The sequence below is a fragment of the Felis catus genome, chromosome X (genome assembly GCF_018350175.1).
Source record: "Felis catus isolate Fca126 chromosome X, F.catus_Fca126_mat1.0, whole genome shotgun sequence".
Taxonomy (NCBI): Eukaryota; Metazoa; Chordata; class Mammalia; order Carnivora; family Felidae; genus Felis; species Felis catus.
The window spans coordinates 111,185,605-111,201,579 of NC_058386.1; the positions used below are offsets into that span (position 1 = coordinate 111,185,605).

The following is a 15,975-nucleotide window of genomic DNA, read 5'->3' on the forward strand; positions in this document are numbered from 1 at the left end:
TCCTGGCTGACTCGTCGGTACCTATTTTTCCCTTTCAACCTTCTGACATAGCTTCCTAGGGTTCCATTCCCCATGCATCCTGACTACTCATTTTAGCCCTGACTGTCTCAGCAAAAGGAGGAGAGAGACATGGGCACTAGGGAGAGAAATGGCAGAGTGGAATAAAGGGGGGAGATGTCCTCTGCTTTATACTTGCCCACCACATCCCCAGCATGTAGCTGAGAGATGGGAACACTCCACTGCCTTTCTGAGGACACAACAAGAAGACGGCACACGGAAGCTTGGAGACTGGAGAAACGGGCTGGTAATTCATCCAAGGGACAGAACGAAGAGGCAGAAGGCTCCAAGTTCAGATCCCACAGGCAGAGATGGAACTGAGGAGACAAAGGCTGACCCGAGCTGGGTGTGAGGGTTGTGGGCTCCTACCCCAATGTCTGTGCTCCCGTCCTCAGGAAGTGAGGTGACCTCAGAGAGAAGATGGGTTGGACAGAGAGGGTGACCAAGGAGCTGGGAGCGTAGAGGACAGCAGGCCTTTTCCACTCAGGTCTGCATCGGTAAGGTGTGAGGGTGGAAGTCAAGGGCTCAGAGGGCACAGCACTGCCACTTGCTGTGACTGAGGCTGGGTTCAGGCCAGTTCATGTAGGACTCAGGCCTTTACCTTCTCCCCCCGCAGCAAACAGTGACATGGCCTCTACCCAAGGGCCTGTTGGGGTCCCTCCGCAATTACTGCTGTAATCGCTTAAAGCCGTATCCCCTACTTTCTCCAGTTACCAGGGCTGAAGAGGCCCTTGGAAGCCGAGGAGACCATGCTTCTTATTTTGCAGAAGATTCAATAGGAGCTTAGGGGGTTTTCCTTCCCAGGGCCCTTGTGGCAGAGGGAGGAATTGAAATAGTCTCCCAACACCCAGGCCTTGGAACTCTTGGTCTCTCTCCAGACATGATATATTCAACTCCTGGCAATGGCTTCTCTGGAAGTGTCACTCTTTAATTTTTTTTAAAGTTTATTTATTATTGAGAGACAGACACAGAGCGTGAGCAGGGGAGGGGTAGAGAAAGAGGGAGGCACAGAGTCTGAAGCAGGCTCCAGGCTCCGAGCTGTCAGCACAGAGCCTGATGTGGGGCTTGAACTCACAAACTGTGAGATCATGACCTGAGGCGAGGTTGGACGCTTAACCAACTGAGCCACGCCGGCGCCCCTCGGGAAGTGTCATTCTTAAACCTCTTAGCTGTTTCCTGTGGAGCGAGGAATCCCTTCTCAGCCACGATCTGTTTTGTTCTTGGGGGGCTCCAAACCCTTTTCTCTCAAGATAACCCCTCAGCCGGGAAGTTCCACTTCTGAGCTCTTTAAGAAAGAGCTGCCCTGTTAACAGAGGGTGCCAGGCCTCCAAAAGTATGTCTTGTCCCTGTACACGGACTAGGACCGGGGAACCATCCCCCTTCTACCCAGTCTCAAGCCCAAAGGGGTCTGGGACTCGTAGGAGAGTCACAGGAAAAGCTGGACATGGGGGGCATGTTCCTGGAGAGGCCGCCTCTCCTCAAAACAACCCACCTCCTTATTTCTGTGCTATGCATTCATTAATTTTCCTCCACGACCGTGGTCACCAAGTCACTCTTCCATCAAGGTTTCGGTAGCCCCCAGTTCCCACATCCTTTGTGTCCTGTTCCCTCCTTGGTTTTCCAGGCCGTTCATCTGGCTCTGTGACAGCCAACTTTCTTCCCTGTCCCCCAGCTCACAGATCCGGTGCTGGGTCAAGCTGCCAATGCGCCTTCAATTATTCCTTGCTTTTAGCTCCCAGTATTGCCTCCCGGCCTGTCCTAATCCTTCCTTCGATGGCATAATCACATCTTCCTTCTTTGGCTCTCCAAACTCACTCCATACTGACTTTCCTCTTAGAACAGCCTTTAAAGCCCAGATTTTGTTAGAACAGCAATTGCTGGGCTCCACCCCCAGAGTTTCTACCTCAGTTGGCCTGGAGTGGGCCAGAAAATGGGCATTTCTAACAAGTTACCGCATGATGCTGATTTTCCACCATTCCCCCTTTGAGAACTGCTGTCTTAGGATACCTCTCGAGTACTTTCTCCCGGGGCCAGAGATGGTCTTAGAACCTCAGTAACTAGCAAAGGCTCGCCCAGGACTGGATATCCATATAAACTCCCTGAACATATGGGGCTGACCAGTTTAGGGTTAAATGTGAACTTAATATGCACTTTACTCTCATGTAATTGGCAAATCACTACCAAAACTTAAGTGTGGCCGAAAAGACCCTCCGTGTTCCCTGAGTTTTGAGGGTTCCATCCCGTCTCCCTGATTTCCCTGTGTATTTCAGCCTCTGGGACGGCCAGCGTGCCTGGCCTCCTTGCCGGCTCTCTGGACACGGGCCCACATTGGTCGCCATGAAGCTGGCTGCACTGCAAGGACCTCTGGGATCTGGTGACCTCTGGGAGTGCATTTGACGGAAACACCTCAGAGGCATCTCTGCTAACTGGTTTTCCTTCTCCCTGGTGCTGTCTCAGCCCATCTGTCATGCGGGTCCACGCATGACTTCCTTGGCAGAAGTCATGGAGCAACCCGAAAGGATTACCAGGGAAGCACGGCGGCCTGGTTCTCCCTAGGGAGATTCGCCTTTCCCTGAGTGCTCTAACTCCTTCCTCATGCAGGACATGGGTGGGAGCAAAAACCACCCAGCACTTCAGAGGTGAACTGGACAGTTAGCGTAGTAAGGGAGACCCTGCACCCTCACTGAGGCCTGCAGATCAGTGGCAGGCTGAGTGCCCGAGACCCAGAGAGGCCTCCTAGACATGCAGTCTTGAGGAGCCGCTTCTGAGGGGTCCTTTGGGACCAAGGTTCGCTCATGCCTGGCAGGGCTGCGTAAAGACTGTCCAAGGGAGATCGGACATGAATAGCTTTAAAGGCAACTATTTCCAAGTCCTTGGTTCCATACGTTCTTCCTAAAACTGATCCTGAGAAAAACTCTGAGGGAGGTTCTCCCTCCCCACCTCGCCTTCATCACCACCCAGCCTCCACTCCTACCTGCTCTGATCTTGCCATGGTGTGTTGCCCCAGGGTTTAAGGCATCCGAGGAGCCAAAGAGGCTTTAAACCATCCTGCCTGGGGAACTGAATGACGAATGACTAGGTAGGGAATCCTGCATATCAAATAGTTTCCTGGGTTTTTTTCTTTTAGAATTGAAGGATTTATTTTTTTTAATTAAAATTTTTTGTAATGTTTATTTATTTTTGAGCAAGGGAGAGAGAATGCAAGTAGGGGAGGGGCAGAGCAAGAGAGACAGACACACAATCCAAAGCAGGTCCAAGCTCTGAGCTGTCAGCACAGAGCCCGACACGGGGCTCAAACTCACAAACCGCAAGATCATGACCTGAGCTGAAGTTGGATGCTTAACTGACTGATCCACCCAGGCGTCCCAGAAGAAGGATTTATTAATTAATTGATCAGCTGATAGATCATTGGGAAAAAATTGGTGATAGTTCAGTATTTGATTTAAGCCATATAACTCTAAAGGAAATTTAAAAGTTTTGAGCGACCCTGCTGTAACAAAATTCTGCCTGTGCTCATTGATATATCATCTCTGGAAAATGGGAAATAGAGATATAATTGGTGATGAGCCAGACCTCATTCGGGAGATAACTAATATTCATTCATGATATGAAGTAATTTCAAGAAATTCATTTGTACCATTAGGAGTGGGATATTCAATAAGCATGTTCTGTTTATAAGCGCCCAAATTTATAATATATTTATGTTTAATCAATAGTGTTTAATAATAATCAAAAGAAACACATTAACACTTAGAGCCTCATGGTTATAGGACATTTCCCACCTTTTTGTATGTATTCTAAAAGAAATTTATTGAAGCATGATGCACAAACAGAAAAATGCTCAACTATTAAGTGTATAGCTCAGTGAATTCTCACTAAGTGCATGGCTTTGTAACCACCACCCAGATCAAGAAAAAGATCATTACCAGCACATTAGGAGTGGGATGGTTGGGTCATAGGGTTTACATACGTTCACCTTTTTTAGATACTGCCAAAATGTTTTTCAAAATGTACAATCTGCATTCCCACTGGCAGTGTATGAGGGGTCCACTTGCCCCTTCTCAACTTTTTTTGAAATTGGCTGGCTCCTTCATCTCAGCCATCCTGGTGAGTAGTAGGATTATGGTTTTAATATGCATTTCCTTGATGATCAATTAAGATGAGCACCTTTTCCTGTGTAGAATACATGGTCAGTGAATATTTGAATATACTTTTTTTTTTTTTTGCAAAGTGCCTGTTAGGTCTCTTGCCCGTATTTCTATTGGGTTCTTTTTTTGCTACTGATGTGTTTGATTCTGAATTTGAATCCTTTGTTGGATACATGTGCTGCAGATGTCTTCTCCCACTCTGTGGCTTGCTGTTTCACTCACTTAATGATGTCCGTTGAAGAAGAGTTGCCAGTTGTAATGTCTTCCAGTTCATCAGTATTTTCCTTTATCATTAGTGCTGTTGGAGTCTTGGTTAGGAAAAAATCACCTACGCCAAGGTCATGCAGATATTTTCCTATGTTTTCATTTACAAGTCATATTATTTTACCTTATATATTTAGATATAAAATTCATCTGGAATTGACTTCATACCCAAGAGGTGGTATATCCATTCAGTGGATAATTCTTTGGCCAGAAAAGGGAATGAAATATTGATATATGCTATGACGTGGACAAACCTCAAGAAACAATATGCTGACCAGGCACTGAAGCTCATATACTATATGGTTCCATTTATGTGAAATATTCAGTATAGGTAAATCCATAGAGACAGAAAACAGATTAGTGGTTGCCAGAGGCTGGGGAGGATGGGCGTCTCCTTTGGGGTAATGAGAATGTTTTCAAAGCAGATGTGATGAATGCACAACATAGTGAAGGTACTAAATGCTACTTAATTGTACACTTGTTTGTGAGGTCCACCCACGTTGTAGCATGTATCGGTTGATTCCTTTTTAGGCTGAATTATGTTCCATTGAATAGATATACCATATTTTGTTTATTCATTCTTCCATTGAAGGACATTTAGGTTATTTTCATCTTTTGGCTTTGTGAATAGTGCTCTATGAAAATTCACGAACGAGTATTTGTTTGGATGGCTGTTTTCAAAATAATTGAAAATACCAATTTTTTTTCAGGTATACACCTTGGGGTAGAGTATACACCTGGGTCATTTGGTAATTGTATTTTTTGACTTTTTGAGGAACCTCCAAATGGTTTTCCACAATTGCCCCATTTTACGTTCCTACCGGAATGTACGAGCGTTCCAATTTCTCCACAGCCTCACCAAGACTTGTTAATTTCCATTTGTTTTTAATTATAGCTATCCTAGTGGGTGTGAGGTTTTGTGGCTTTTACTTGCATTTCCCCAATGACTAATAATGTTGAGTATCTTTTCATGTGCTTGTTGGCCATATGTATATATTCTTTGAAGAAATGTCTGTTTGAGCCCTTTGCCCATTTGTTAATTGGGTGGTTTGTCTTTTTATAGTTGAATAGTAATAGTTCTTTGTATATTCTGGATAATTGGCCCTTATCATTTATATGGTTTGCAAATATTTTCTCCCATTCTGGAGAAATGCGTCTCTTTCTGGATGCACAAAAGTTTTTACTTTTACTGAAGTCCAAGTTATTTATTTTTCCTTTTGTTGCTTATACTTTTGGTGTCATCTTTTAAAAACTACTGCCATACTCAAGGTCATGAAGATTTGACCTGTGTTTTCCTCAGAATTTTAAAGTTTAACTCCTTGATCATTTAGCTCTTTGAGCACTTAGGTCTTTAGTCCATTTTGAATTAATTTTTGTGTATAATGTAAGGTAGGGGTTCAACTTCATACTTTTTCATGTGGATATCCAATTGTCTCAGCATTATTTTTTTGAAGAGCCAATTTTTCCTCACTGAATGCTCTTGCACCTTTGTCAAAAATCAGTTGACTGTAGACGTATGGGCTTATTTCTAGACTCACAATTCTATTCCATTTGTCTGTATATAGCCTTATGCCAGTACCACACTGTTTTGATTCTAATAAATTTTGAAATCAGAAAGTAGAAATCTACCAACATTTTCCCTCTCTTTCAAGGTTGTTCTGGCTATTCGGGATGTCTTGCAATTTTATATCAATTTTAGGGTTGGTTTTTCTGTTTCTGTATAAAAGGCTGTTGGACATTTGATAGAGATTGTACTGAATTTTATAGATTGTTTTGTGTAGTATTGCCACTTTAGCAATAAGTCTTTCAGTCCATAAACGTAGGATGTCTTCACAGAACCCAACATAGGGCTTGATCGTGACCTGAGCTGAAATCAAGAGTTAGACAATGGGGCACCTGGGTGGCTCAGTCAGTAGAGCGTCTGACTTCAGCTCAGGTCATGATCTCGCGGTTCATGAGTTCATTGAGCCCCACATCGAGCTTGCTGCTGTCAGTGTGGAACCCACTTTGGATCCTCTGTCCCCCTCTCTCTCTGCCCCTCCCCTGCTCACGCTCTCTCTCTCTCTCAAAAATAAATAAAACTTAAAAAAAAAAAAAAAGAGTTGGACGCTTAACCAACTGAGCCACCCAGGTTCTCCCGCTAGGTGTTTTAACATTTCTTTCAGTAATGTTTTGTAGTATTTGTTTCAACTTTTGTGCCTCCTTGGCTTAATTTGGTCCAATGTATTTCATTCCTTTTGCTATTACTGTAAATATATTTTATTAACTTCCTTTTCACGTTGTTCATTACTCCTATATAAGAATACAACTGATTGTTGCATGTTGATATTTTATCCTGCAACTTTGATGAATTTGTTTATTAGCTCTAGTAGTTTGTGTGTGAATTCTTTAGGGTTTTCTACATTAAGATCATGGAACCTGTGAATATAGTTTTACTTTTCCCATTCCAATATGAGGACTTTTTGGTTTGTTCATTTGTCTCATCGCTCTGGCCAGAACTTCCGGTACAGTGTTGTCCATTTCATCTCAGTTGCCTAATTTGTTGGTGTGCAGTTATTCATAGTATTTTCTTATAATCCTTTATATTTATGTAAGGTTGCCACTTTCATTTCTGATTGGAATCTTTCCTCCTTTTTTTTCTTTGTTACTCTAGGTAAGTGTTTGTCAACTTTGTTGGTCTTTTCAAAGAGTTACCTTTTTGTTTTGTTGATTCACTGTAATATTTTTCTCTGAATCAGTGTTTTTAAGAGGGTGTTATTTAATTTCCATGTATTTGTTAATTTTCCAGTTTTCCTTCTGTTACTGACTTACAGCTTCATTTTGTTGTGGTCAGAGAAAATATTTTGTCATATCAATCATTTAAAATTTACTGGGGCTTAATTTAAAAATTAAGTTAAATTTTATTGGGGCGCCTGGGTGGCTCAGTCGGTTGAGCGTCCGACTTCGGCTCAGGTCATGACCTCGCGGTGTGTGAGTTCGAGCCCCGCGTCGGGCTCTGTGCTGACAGCTCGGAGCCTGGAGCCTGCTTCAGATTCTGTGTCTCCCTCTCTCTCTGCCCCTCCCCTGCTCATGCTCTGTCTTTCTCTGTCTCAAAAATAAATAAAAACATTAAAAAAATTAAATTAAATTTTATTTTAGCAAAATGCTGAATATGAGACCTACCCTCTTAAAAATTGTGAAGTGGATGTTACATTATTGTTGACTATAAGTACAGCGTTGTACAGTGGATCTCTAGAACTTACTCATCTTGCTTAACTGAAACTTGATGCCCATCGCTTAGCAACTCCCTGTTTCCCCCTCCCCCCAGCCCCAGGCAGCCACCCTTCCACTCTGATTCTATGAATTTGACTATTTTAGGTACCTCATGTAAGTGGAATAGTGTGGCATTTGACTTTTTGTGACTACCTTACTTGATTTAGCATAATGTCCTCAAGGTTCATCCATGTTGTCCCATTTTGCAGATTTTTTTTTTTTTCGTGGCATTTCTTGAGAAACTCTTGGGAAGAGTTCGCAAATTGTGTGTCATCCTTGTGCAGGGACCATGCTCATCTTCTCTGTATAGGTCCAGTTTTAGTATATGTGCTGCCGAAGTGAGCGCCCTTCTTTTCTTAATGCTGGATAATATTCCATTGCATGTATATATACCACATTTTCTTTATTCGTCTATCAAGGAACATTTAGGTTGTTTCCATATCTTGGCTGTTTGTTGTGAATTGTACTTCAATGAACATGGGAGTGCAAATAGCTCCTTGAGACCCTGATTTCAGCAACTGTGGATAAATACTCAGAAGTGGGATTACTGGATCATCTGATAGTTCTATTTTTAATTTTTTGAGAGACCTCCATACTATTTTCCATAACGACTGTACTATTTTGCATTCCCACCAACAGTATACAAGGGTTCCAATTTCTCCACATCTTTGCCAACCCTTGTTGTCTTTTTTTAAAAAATAATAGCCATTCTGACAGGTGTGAGGTGATACCTCATTGTGGTTTTGATTTACGTTTCCTTGATGATTAATAATTTTGAGCATTTTTTTCCCCATATATCTGTTGTTCTATTTGTATGTCTTCTTTGGAGAAATGTCTGTTCAAGTTCTTAGCCCATTTTCTACAAAACGCTGATGAAAGAAATTAAAAACCCAAACGAATGGCAAGACACCCCATGTTCATGGATCAGAAGACTTAACATTGTTTAAATGTCCATATTTCCCAAAGCAATCCATAGGTTCAGCGCAATCCTATCAAAGTCCCACTGACTTTTTAAAAACAGAAATAGAAAAAAACCAATTCTAAAATTCATATAGGCCCACAAAAGACAATGAATAGCCAAGTCAATCTTGAGGAAAGAAGGACAGACCTGGAGGCATAATTCTTCCTTATTTCAAAATATATTACAAAGCTGGTCAGAGCAGTATGGTACTGGCATAAAAGCAGACATATAGACCAGTGGAACAGAATAGAGAGTCTGGAAATAAGTCCATGTATATATGGTCAATTGATTTTTGACAAGGGTGCCACGAATTTGCTGTGGGGCAGTAATAATCTCTTCAACAAATGGAACTGGCAAAACTGGGTATCCACATGCAAAAGAATTAAATCCGACCCCACATCTTGTACAACAACAGTCAACTCAAAATGGACTCAAGACAGATGGAAGACTTAAAATAAAACTCCTAGAAGAAAACATAGGAGGGAAAGCTTCATGACATTGGTCTTGGCCATGCGTTCGTACTATTACACTAAAAGCACAGACCACAAAAGCCAAAATAGAGAAGTGGGACGGTATCAAACTAAAAAGCTTCCGCACAGCAAAGGAATCAACAGAGTTAAAAGGCAACCTATGGAATGAGAGAAAATGTTTGTGAAGCATATATCTGATAAGGGGTTGATGTTCAAAATATATGAGGAACTCCTACAACTCCACAGCAAAAAGCTAATAACTCAAAAAGTGGGCTACAGACTTGCGGCCTAACATATAATCTATCCAGAGAATAGTCCATGTGCACATGAAAATGTATGTTCTACTGTTTGGGGGTGGAATATATGTCTGCTAGGTCAAGTTGATTTATAGTGTTGTTCAAGTTTTCTGTTTCCTTATTGATCTGTCTAGGTGTTCTATCCAGTACTGAAAGTGAGAAGTGAAGTTTTTGACAATTGTAAGCCCATTTCTTCCTTTTAGTTTATCAAACATTGCTTCATATATTTTGGGACTCTCTTGTAAGGTGTGAATATGTCTATAATTGTTGTATTAATTCTTGATAATGTGACTCTTTTATCAATACGTAACATGTTTTGATTAAAATCTATTTTGCCTAATACTAGCATAGCCACCTCAGGTCTCTTGATTACAATTTGCATGGGATATCTTTTCCATCCTTTCACTTTAAACCTGTTTTTGTCTTTGGGCCTAAAATGAGTGGGGGAGGGGCAAAAAGAGAAGGAGAGAGAGAATCCCAGCACAGAGCCCGACACAGGTCTCGATGCCATGAACCGTGTGGTCATGACCTGAGCCAAGATCAAGAGTCGGATGCTTAGGGGTGCCTGGGTGGCTCAGTTGGTTGGGTGACCAACTTCAGCTCAGGACATGATCTCACGGCTCGTGGGTTCGAGCCCGCATAGGGCTCTGTGCTGACAGCTCAGAGCCTGGAGCCTGCTTCGGATTCTGTGTCTCCCTCTCTCCCTGCCCCTCCCCCGCTGGCACTCTGTCTCTCTGTATCTCAAAAATAAGTAAATGTAAAAAAAAATAAAAAAAAAAGAGTTGGATGCTTGACTGACTGAGCCACCCAGGCGCCCTCGCTTTTTTGCTGCTTTCAAGGTTCTTATTCTCTTTGTCCTTATTCAGCTACTCTGTCACCACGAGAGAGTTTGGAGTTAGGTTAAAAAAAAAAAAAAAAAAAAAAGCAAGCACCTTGCATCGGTCCTCAGGGAAACCCCCGACAGGTTAAAGTAGACAAATACAATTCCTTGGGAACAAGATCTCCTCTGCTCCCTCAGAACAGGGTACCCACACCAGGAAAGCCAGCTTATTGTCTTCAGGACTATTGTCACAGAGGGGAGGGGAGTGGGCTGAGGCTCAGTCAAAAGGCCACAGAGTTCTCCTATCCTCAGTTTTCTGTGTTGTTGTTTTTTTTTTTTCCGCATTCACTTGGTTGCTAGAAAACTTTATTTCCTAGAGTCTGACAAAGTTAATTCGGATAGTAGTTGCCCATTTTCTGGTGTTTCTGTGAAGGGACAGACCCTTCAAATTCCCTACTCTACTATTTTTGCTGATGTCACTCTTCCGTATTCTACCTGTCTGTTCTTGCCCATCGCCTATGTTTTTCACGTTATAGCCCTTAACATATTTTTTTGGAGGAAGAGAGAGAGACAGAGAGGGGGAGGGGCAGAGAGAGAGGAAGACACAGAATCCGAAGCAGCCTCCGGGCTCTGAGCTGTCAGCACAGAGCCGGACGCGGGGCTCGAACCCACGAGCCATGAGATCATGACCTGAGCCGATGTCGGACGCTCAACCAACTGAGCCACCCAGGCGCCCCAGCCCTTAACATATTAATCACAGTTATTTTAAATTCCCTGTTTGATGATTCTAAAATCTCTACCATGTCTGAATGTTGTTCTGATGTTTGCTTTGTCTCCTCGGACTGCATATTGTTGCCTTGTCTCATACATTGTCATTTTTATTGAAAGCTGGAATGATATACTGGATAATAGGAGCTAAGGAAGTAGGCCTTTGGTGTAAGGTGTTATCAATCTGCCTTGGAGTTGGGCTTTGTTTAGTGCTTGTTCTAGTTGTCTAGCCGTAAGTGCCAAGGTTTCAATTTCCTCCAGCATCCTTATTTGTAACTCTCCTGTGGTCTTTGGTCGTCCCTAAAAATTCCTTCTTTTTTTTTTTTTTAGTTTTTAATGTATATTCATCTTTGAGAGACAGAGCGTGAGTGGGGGAGGGCCAGAGAGAGAGGGAGACACAGAATCCGAAGCAGGATCCGGGCTCCGAGCTGTCGGCACAGAGCCCAACACAGGGCTCGAACCCACGAGCCGTGAGATCATGACCTGAGCTGAAGTCGGACGCTTAACCGACGGAGCCACCCAGGTGCCCCTAAAAATTCCTTCTTAAATAAGAATCTGGGCCTTACAGCTCTTTGCACTGCAGTATAACAGTATAATAGTCCCCTGCTATCATTCTAGACCCTGTTACTGTGGTGGTATGATGCAGGGGGAATCCAATTGTTCTATAATATTATGTTAAATATCTATCTTTTAGTAGGCCCTGTCCCTGGACTGTGACCTTCACTGGTGTGTCTCAGAATTTTTTTCCCTCCTTCTAGTTAAGACTGAAAGTCTAGACGGGGTAGAATTGAGTAATTTCCCTGGTCTCAGGTATGGCAAAACTCTGGTAATTTTCCCCTGCTGAATAGGGGAACTCTGTCATGGAGAAAGTACTGCCTGTCTTTCAAAATGGTCAGTGCTACCGCCAGCCTAGTCTATCAGAAACCTGAGTTTTCCTTATGTCTTCCTGTGTAAACTTGTGGGGGGGGGGGCGGGTTCTGGAGGTAAAACTCCTGAAAGTGTGATGACCCTCCTAAGACTGCAGCCCCCAAGTATCCCTCACTGTCCTGCTAGTCCTACTCAGACTCAGCAATGTGTCAAAGTTACCTGCTGAGTGTTCGTACCAGTTTATGGCTCCAGTGGCTTGGGCTCCAGGCAAACTGTCCCTGGCTGTGATTGTCTGTCCTGGCCTGTCCCTAGATGTTAGGGTGGCAGTTTGCCCGGCAACCTTAATTTTCAGTGGAGTATAAGAAAAGGTTATCATTTACATACAGTTCATTCAAATTTTGCTAATTGTTAAGGACATCATTTATAAGCACTTTAAATTTTTTTTTTTCAACGTTTATTTATTTTTGGGACAGAGAGAGACAGAGCATGAACGGGGGAGGGGCAGAGAGAGAGGGAGACACAGAATCGGAAACAGGCTCCAGGCTCCGAGCCATCAGCCCAGAGCCCGACGCGGGGCTCGAACTCACGGACCGCGAGATCGTGACCTGGCTGAAGTCGGACGCTTAACCGACTGCGCCACCCAGGCGCCCCTTTATTTTATTTAAAAAAAAATTTTTTTTTTCTATAAGCACTTTAGAAGTCAGAAGTGAAAATAAGTCACTTGTTTGTCTTTTTTAGTACAGAGTCTGTTGAACAGAATTTCACTCTTGAAACTCTTACTCCTTCAATCGCTGTCAAAGTTCTTGAGGCACATGACCTGGTTGTCACACAACCTCTCCAGTGTCTTATCCTCAGTCTCCTTTGTGGTTCCTTTTCCTCTGCGTGCCATCATATAACAGTCATCCACTTAGGCTGTGTCCTTGACATTCTCTTTTCACTGAAAAGTGATCTTTTTTGCTCTCTTTATTCTCTCTGGCTTAACATATTCACAATGATAGCTCTATCTACCACTATCTACCACTCCTAAATCTGGAGCCCAAGTCCGACCCTCATCTCCATAAACATATCCAAGAGTGAACTTACTATTTTTCCTCTGAAACCTGTTTTCCCACCTACGTTCACTTTCTCATTGGACATCACCACTAGCCACACAGTGTTCCAAGCCAGGAAGTATGACATGATCAAAGACTCTTACCTCTCCACACCCACTGTGTAATCAACCACCAGATCCTATAGATGGTGCTTCCTTACTTTTTTTCTTATGTCTCTTTTCCCTCTTCATCCACTGTGGCATTATTTTAATTCTATTTCTGGTCTGGATTACTGTGATAGACCTGGTATTAATCAGGACTCTGGGTTTTCAGTCCAAGAAGTTGGACTCCAACTAACTTAAGCAAAAAATGAAAAGAATTATTATTATTATTATTATTATGTATTGGCTTATGTAACGGAGAAGTCAGAAGAGTAGAAATGTTTTCAGGCTTTCCTGGATGCAAAGGTTCATATAGTGTTGCCAGGACTCTATTTCCCACCCTTTGCCTCCAGCAGCAGCTCTCCATAGTCAGAACATGGTTTGTTGAAAATTCTTCAAGAGATCTCCAGTGCTTTCAGCATGAAGTTCAATGGCCTTAGTTTAGGGCACAAGATATTTCCTGACCTGGCCTCTGCCTTCTTCTCTGACTTCATCTTTTTCCACATACCCACAAGTATTTATATCTTCTGGACACATGACACTCCCTAAGACAATTGTTGAAAATCTCTGCCTTGTCCAAGAACTATTCTTTCTTTCTAAATGTCTCCCCTCATTGTTCACTCCCTTTTATAAAACCTAATAAACTCCTTTTCAGCACCGTCTGAAGCTCACTTGAAGGGCCATCATGTCTTTTGGGAAACCCTTTCCTTCTTCCAAGTTTGCTTTAAGTATGTCCTTTGTGCTCCAGTAACATTCTGTGGTCAGATTTTGAACACATTTTATAAGATATGTTTGCTAGTTGACATGTCTGCTTCCATTCTCTTGTGTGCTCTTTTATTATGAGTAAATGTGTTCTATCCAGCGTTTTCATCCTCAATACTTAGCCCAGAACCTGGCTCAGGTAGAAAGCTGAAAATGCTTTAAAGAGCTGAACACCCAGCTCTTGTCAGCCCCTCCACATTAAACCCACACAAAAAAATCTTACCTTCTTTGCTTCCAGAATTCTTTGTAGAGGCTGTTACTACTTTGATTTAATTTTATGAAACTTTCTACTTGTTTCTACGTAATTCAAGATGGATGGTTAATACTTGGTAGTACTACTGATGTACTTAAGAGACCGAATTCCATCAATTATTCAGTTGGTGGGACCTCTCAGACTATTGATGGCAAGGATCACGTTTTATTCATTGCTCGACAGCCAATGCCTGGCTCACAAAAGGTGCTCGTTAGATGTTTGCTCGGTGAATAAACACCCACCTCCATGTTTTTCAAGTGAGCTCTCAACAATTTGCAATGAAGCTGTGAATATTTTTCTTTTTTTCTCACATAGCTCGGTCTCCCTCTTCTCATCACCTCAGAGCCCAGTTTCCACATTTTTCCTCTTGCTTTCCAACTCTATTTGTGTTCTCCAAGTAGCGAGTAGGAGGCTGGTTATATTTTTGCCCCACTCTCCTTCCCCGCATCCAAATTAGAGGCAGGGATAGCTACCTGGGAGTCAGACATCAAGAGTCCCTATGGGAGAAGGTCACCGTCTCTACATGCACGTCTGATGCAAGAAAGGAAAAAAACAGACTGGCAGGCCTAGCATAGGAGCAGTCCACGTGGAGGCAGGTGCCGATACATCCCTGGGCACGGGAATGGGATGCCCATCGCCTAGCGGCCCTGATTCATCCGTACACAGGAATGGAAGGAAAGCCTGCTTCCCTTCCATCGCCAGGCTGGGGAAGAAAAAAAAAAAAACACGAAAAAAACCTTTGCAGCTTGTGTCCCCCTGTGCCTCTGAAACACGAATACAAGTGCACGTAGATTCCTGCACGTCTCTGGGCGAGGGAATGGAGAGACCAGGCCAGAGCGGGTCCCTGCAAGACCCTGAACAAAGGCATTCAAAGGAAGGCTGTTCCCGGAGTGTTCGGGAAGGAACACACCTGTTCGTCACTGGAAACCGGAAGAGTAGGTGATGCAGGTCCCCAGACCCTGAGCGCGGGAAGAGAAAGGCGATGCTTGGCGGCTCCCGCTGCATCCAGGGAACCAGTAAGGGAAGTGGCAGCAGGGCCTTGTGCCTCCCTGGCCACGTGGATGGAAGTTGAGGCAGGTTCCTGTGGATCCCGTGGTGCGGGAAGGGAGAGACCGCCGCGGGGCGGGTCCCTGTGCGTTCTTGGCACACAGGAATCCACGTGGAGACAGGTCCTTGTACGTCTCTGGGCACGGGAATGGGATGACCTTCGCCTGGCCTCCCTGGATTCATCCCTGGACACAGGAATGGAAGGAGAGCCTGATCCTGTTCCATCGCTGGGCTGGGGTAGACAACAACAACAATAAAAACTTTTGAGGCTTGGATCGCTTGGGCCTCGGAAACAGAAATGCAAGTGGCGGTAGATTCCTGCGCGTCCCTGGGCGCGGAAACGGAGAAACCGGGCCAGGGGTGGTCCTTTCCGGTGCCTGCCCTAAGACGTTCAAAGGGAGGCTGTTTCTGGTGGGCGCGGCCTTGTGCGTCCCGCTTGGGAAGGAAAAGAGCGCCACGGGGGCGTGTCCATCGGCCTCCTGGACGCGGGAGTGGACGGGGAGGCAAGTCAGTGTGAGTCCGAAAGCAGAGGAATAGAAAGAGCGTCGCGTGGCCGGTCTTTTGCATCCAGGGACATAAGAATGGGAGAGGCAGCACAGGGTCCCTGTGCGTCCTTGGGCGCAGGGATGGAAGGGCCAATGCGTGGCGAAGCCCCTTGTGTCCCTCGACCCAGGAATGCGACAGGAGGCAGGATCCTTGCGCCCCTGGGTGCGAAATGAAAAGACTGCCCTGTGGTGAGTTCCTGTGTGTCCCTGGACACAGGAATGGAAGGGGAGGCAGATCCCCAGTGGGGACCCGGGCGCGGGAATGGAATGATC

At 44.1% G+C, this 15,975-nt stretch overlaps 1 non-coding gene across 1 annotated transcript; it reads right to left on the bottom strand.

Moving 5' to 3' along the window:
* Positions 1 to 7,960: 7,960 nt before the first annotated feature.
* On the bottom strand, positions 7,961 to 8,067 carry LOC111558802. Its single transcript, XR_002739941.1, has one exon. It is a non-coding gene; the product is annotated as a U6 spliceosomal RNA (small nuclear RNA).
* Between the last annotated feature and the right edge of the window lie 7,908 nt (positions 8,068 to 15,975).